At 32.9% G+C, this 6287-nt stretch overlaps 1 pseudogene; it reads right to left on the reverse strand.

The window, feature by feature from the left end:
* Positions 1-2319: 2319 nt before the first annotated feature.
* Positions 2320-6287, reverse strand: part of LOC102817460 — a 23300-nt pseudogene continuing 19332 nt past the window's right edge.

The raw sequence follows: 6287 nt of genomic DNA on the forward strand, positions 1-6287 counted from the left end.
ACGTATCAATATGCCCATAGGTCTTATTTATGGCCTATTTGCTTTTAAGGATTCTTTATTGTCCCAAACTAAGGCTACAAGGAAGAATGTTAACAATCACTAAGTCTAAGTTGGCAGTAATTCAACTGACAAATCCTGTCTCCTAGCAGTCTTTAGAACATTGCCAATATAAGTATCAAAACTACCCATGCTTACAAGTAGAATAAAATGTAGCTAATATATGGCTTCTAACTTTTAATAAAAATATACTAAAATGTAGGAGAGTCAAAATCTAAAGTAAAGGGATACTAATAAAATCATGAGTAAATTGGAGAATGATTCAAAAAAGAGAAAAATTAACCAGGGGCCTGTGCATAGAATATTTCTTTGTGGCTTTGCCAATCCAAAGAAAACAGTCATTGTTGCTCTGCTGAAACAATGAGTTCTTCATGCGCAGGGTCCCTGTCATCTTATTTCTTTATTTCAATTCCTCGATTAATATGTCATCCCTTTATTTTAATTCTTTGATTAATATGGCCCCAGCCACACAGTTTTCTAGACAGCAGCTATTCAGTCACAGTTTTGTCTGTAAAAGTTTTGTATTTTGTTTAACAGTTTTGTCTAACAAAATTATTTCATTTTGTTTAGGTACATTTTTAAATGACTGCATGTATCAGCAGCAGACTATGCCAAATGTACTCTTAATCATTAAGGGAAATATTTAAGTGTTACTGAAAATATATTCATATTTAATTACTTATTTTAGATTAAATAATATCTATAAGCATCAATTAAACCAAGAATTTTTTTTTGCCGTTGTTAAAAACCACTGTGTTGGTTCCAACTTATAGTGACCCTGTATAGGTTTTCAAGGAGTGTCTGCTAAGTTTAAACCAATGACCTTGGTGTGCAAACAAACCTTGTGGTCCAGTGCTTTACCCTACAATACCACACTCCTTTAACAATGTATGCTTCTTTTTTTTGTTGCTTTTAAGTTCTATCAAGTCTGCTTCTGACTCATAGTGGCCCTGTATAGGATTTTCAAAGAGCAACAGGTGGATTAGAACCACTGACTTTTTGGCTAGCAGTCCAGTGATTAGCTAATAAGTAAGGAAACTTGAATTGTAGATACTGACATAATTTAAGTGAAAACACATACATGCGATTTTATTTTTTAAAGAACACCATATTTTAATGATAATACATAGCCTTAGCTTCATTATAAATAAAGATTTGTTTTAATCTGAAAAGATCACACATTTATAAAGACTAATATATTTAATGCATTCTCCAAATTGCATTTGAGCATACAGAAGCTATGCAACATGATTCAGAACTGATTTTAGAACACCTTTGAGAAGACAGTTTGACATACTGTGTTTATTAATGCTCTATACGTATTTGAGAGCTTATATAGACACTTAAAAATTGGGTGGTTGTCTACCCTCAAGGAAGAACAGATGTTTTGACATATGTCCAGATGAGTACTCTGAACTAGAAATTCAAATCTCCTTCTGGAAAATTTTTTTCTGCTACCATATGGTAAACAATAAATCTTAAAAACTGTTGGCATGGACTTGACATAAAAATGGGATTAGTTAAAGATTTATTTACAGACTTTAAAACCAAATTGAGCATAGAAACTGATGGAACTGGCTTTCTTGCTCTGATTTTCAAATGATTGGCAACATTTTTTTCAAACTTTCCAAAAAATCATTTGAATTCACTGAATTTTACATTCAATAAAATATTTCTAGATATTTCTAGATATATTCCCTATCTTTTTTGTTAACCATGTGGAACTCTTTCCATGCCTACAACATCATTAACACCTCTAAGAGAAATGTAAATTTGCAGTTCAAAAATTGTGGAAAGAATTGTTGAAATTTGAATAATTAAATCTTCTATTCATTATAAAAAATAATACATTTAAAGCATAACAAAATCCATATTTAAGTAGCATCAAGCAAAATCATAACCCTTCTCGATTGCTGATGATAATAGTATTTGGAAATACCTCTTTATTTTGTAGTTTTATATTTAAATAATTTTAAGTTGCCAAATAATGTATCCAGTTTTATCAGGTATTGTTTTAAATAAGCCCAATCTTATATATACCATTATTCTATTTTTACAAGAAATAAGTCTTAGTTTACTAATTTTTTCTTAGAGATACATCTTTTGTATATTACAAAAATAATACTCTTCAATTGTTCTTCCTTTTGTTTCAATGTCGTCTTTTTGTTTTCTTTTTTAAATTTTTTACTAATTTTTCTTTTTTTTCATTTTGTAAAGATAATTATTTTGTCTGATGACAAACAGGTGCCATATTGTCAGTAATTATTCTGGACCACCATGTTGGATAAATTTGATTTCTTCTTGAGACACAAGTTTCCTTCTATATTTCTGAGGTAATGTTTTTATTATTTCTGCAGTAGCTGGTAGACCCTGATGAATCAGCAAATCTGTTGGTTTACTTGCTATCAAATGCTGAGACATTGCAGAAGAGTGCAGTGGAATTCCTGCTGATCACAAGCTTCTGATACATTGGGTTTAGGGTTGTCAGTTCTATCAGGGAACCTTATTATTGGAGCACATGGCTTGACTACATGAACGACCCTGCTGGCGGACCCCATTTTGCTACCCCGCTTCTTTTTCTTAAGGAGTATTTTCACAGGACACTAAACATGCATTGAAAATCACCAAAGATCAGAATATATTTCAGTTTTTTCTACTAGAACACTTCAAAATTAACTCACAGGATTTCAAAAATGGATTACAGATTACATGTGTTAGACTTCACATGTATCTGTGAGTTAAATTAGGGAAAAAAATCATGGGCAATCAGTACTGGTTGGACACTTGTTTATTTGGAAAAGAATATAATAGCAATCCATTTAGCAAGAACTACAATGGCCTTAAGTTATCCAAATACCTATATGGTCATAGGATTAATCTTTAGAATAGCACAATTCAAACTTTAATTTCATTCTTCCCTACCAATCATTGAAAACAACTAATCTTTCATATTAATTAACAGTAAAATGAAAGAATGAATTAAATCAAAAGCAAGCAGAAGACAGAAATTAATAAGATAAAAGCAGAAAAAAATGAAAATGAAAACAGAAAATAAAAGGAAAACAATCAATCAACACAAAAGCTGGTTCTTTAAAAAGATCGTCCACATTAAATTTTTTTGAAATTTAATGTGGACAAGAAGAAATGTCAATCAGTAGAATAGTACATATGTCAATAAATGCAGAGTGTATAATTCTTCTATTATTTTTATTAAAACATGTAAACTTATGTATACATTTTAATAAAATTAAACATATTTCTAGGATTTTTAGGTGTGGTGCCATAGGATAAACACTTGACCTCAAGTTTGGTTTGAACCGCAAGGTCAGTGGTTCAAATTCAAAAGCTGCTTCTTAGAAACCTTGTACAGGGTGAATATGACCCCTATCCATTTAACAACAAATAGCTATAATTTGTGTCACAGTAATAAAACATAGAATAATTTTAAAAAAACAATGGAATGAATTTACTGTATTATATTAGAATTAAACCAATATTAATATGAAGTGGATTGGAAAATGCATATTATGAATCCCAGAGCAAATAGAAAGTTAATGAAAGAATTCAAATAACATACTGAAAACTTGTGTTTAAAAAAATTAAAAAGGAAGAAGAAAGGACCTACAAAAGCAAGAGATATAGAAAACAAATAGCAAAGTGGAATTAGTAAAGTTGACAATACACTTACCTTAACGATGAAAGAACTAATCACACTAACTAAAAGCTGGATCCAACTATGCTGAATAGGAACTCGAGATACTTTGCATTCAAAGAAACAATTAAGGGTTTATCCATATTTAACTATTACCATTTTAAATGAATTTAATATTCCTTTAGGTTTGAAGGATTGTATAATTGTTAATAAAGGCTTTGTCTAGATCATCTCAGTTGATAGGTAATTATGAAAAAAGATCAATCAAATAATGATATACTGCAAAGATGATAGTGGAAGGAGAAGAAATAATTTCCAAGGAGAACATGAAATGTTACAGTTTGGACACTTCATATTTCTAGCAAGATTGTAAAAATACCAAGCTTCACACAAGAACATTTTATTTACCACTGAACTTATAACTTGTTCCCACATTACAGAACACTATCTTGTCAGAATTCCTGATTCAAGAGGAATATACAAGTTGTGGACGTACAGAACATCTATAGAACATTTAGTTGATTGGTAAATAAGCACTCTGATGAAGGCTCTTGAATTTCCCAAGACATTACAGTATTGAAGCATTTTGTAGATGTTTCACAGAGTACAAGTTCTTTGAAAGACTGTGAGGAAAAAGTTTCATAATCAAGTATGGCTAGACATATTTCATACATAAACTAGAGATTCACTATTCAAATGAGCAAAATATAGATTTTAAGTAATCCTGTAATCAGTTATTATATAAAACAATTTAGATTACATATAACAATTATTAATACTTCCCTTATATAGTTTTCTTTGCCTTTCCTTCAAAACACTGATGTTATCATACAGATTCTTTTCATTTGTTATTGTTAGATGACATTGAATCAGTTACAAATATTAGTCTCTCTATATACAACAGAAAGGAGCTCTGGTAGAGTAGTAGTTACGAATCAGGCTGCTAACCTCATGGTTGGCAGTTTGAAACTACCAGCTTCCTCAGGAGAAAGATGAGGCTTTCTGCTCCTATAAATATTTACAGCCTCAGAAACCCTGTGCAGGGTCACTATGAGTTGGAACTTACTCCACAGTACTTAACAGCAACAGTGTACAACAGAAGTAAACACCACCCAATCCTATGTCATCCTCACAATTGTTGCTATTTTCCAGCCCATTGTTGCTGCCACTGTGTCAGTTCATTTCATTGGGGACCTGCTTTTTCACTGAAACTCTGGTCTAGCATCTCTGGTAGCATAGTGGTTACGAATTGGCTGCTAAACTCAGGGTCAGCAGTTTGAAACTACTAGCTGTTCTGCTGGAGAAGGATGAGGCTTTCTGCTCCCATAAAGAAACCCTGTATAGCAGTGGGGCTTGATGGTGGATAGGGTATAGGTGCAGTGAAGTTATCCATCAGCAATATCACAGAATACCAGATGAAGAAGGTTCAGGACAGAGATCCAAAACACTGAATAACATAGGTAGGAATATTTTTTAAAGTTTGACGCTTAAAGTTAGTGGAACTGGTAGCAGAAGTTAAGGAATCACATATTTTTAAATCTGCCAAGCTCAGTGGCATGGAGTCCACAACTTGGGTGAGACCAAATGGCAAGAGCAAGTGGGAAAGCAGAACCACCACAGAATAATGCCATGAGAACCTCAGAGCAAAGGTAGACAATACACTTTGATGGTGTTGCTTTGTTTTGATTTTTTCTTTTCTTATTTTTTTCTTTTGGGTATCTGTTCATTGCACTGTTTATGCACCTCCATTCTGGTGACTAGAGGGGGAGCCTGAGTGAATGGAGACTGCCCACCCCCAACATTCGTGGATTCTTCTGCCATGCATGAACAAAGATACTATGACCTTAAGAGCTGGCCCTGAACTGTTTTTCAATAGTGAAAAGGCTAGAACAAGGGTTTGGAAAGGGAAAGAGAATTTAAAAACAAAACAGGCCAAAAATCAAATTAAATATTGAGGTACACCATAACAATCAACAGTGGCATTGTGAAATATATCAGGTAGTTTTGAAGGCAAGAAGTTGAAAGAGGACATTAAACTCATACTCATATTAGGCTACAAATTCTTTTCTTCTTCTTTTCTCCTTCCTTTCCCTTTTCTGTGATCATAGACTACAGTATCCAATCTAGTTTTTGTTGTTTTGTTGTGTGTTGTTGCTTTTGTTTTTGATTTTGTTCTCTTTTTTTCTTGTTTTATACTCCCCCTTTAAATTTGGAGGACTCTTTCTTCCCCTATATTACCCAAGAAGAGACAGCAACTGCTGCCATACAGTCAAGCTCCAGTCACACTCTATAAAACACCAAAATCCAGGCAAGAACCAATACCAACTGCCATATACCAAGGAGGTAGACAACAACTGTGAAAGTTACTCTGAGTCAAGCAATAAGAACAGTGAAAAGGGAAGCCCCCATCCTGATCGCATCTACCTGGAAGCTATCCGAAAACATAAAAAATAACAAAATACCAAAACACACACTCACTTAAATATTAAGGTCACAGATAAACACTAAAAATGTCCAAGAAGCAAAAGCAGATGACCATATCAGCACATGCCCAGAAACAAGTTAATATGTCTGAGAC

This window comes from Chrysochloris asiatica, unplaced genomic scaffold (genome assembly GCF_000296735.1).
Source record: "Chrysochloris asiatica unplaced genomic scaffold, ChrAsi1.0 scaffold00247, whole genome shotgun sequence".
Classification (NCBI taxonomy): domain Eukaryota; kingdom Metazoa; phylum Chordata; class Mammalia; order Afrosoricida; family Chrysochloridae; genus Chrysochloris; species Chrysochloris asiatica.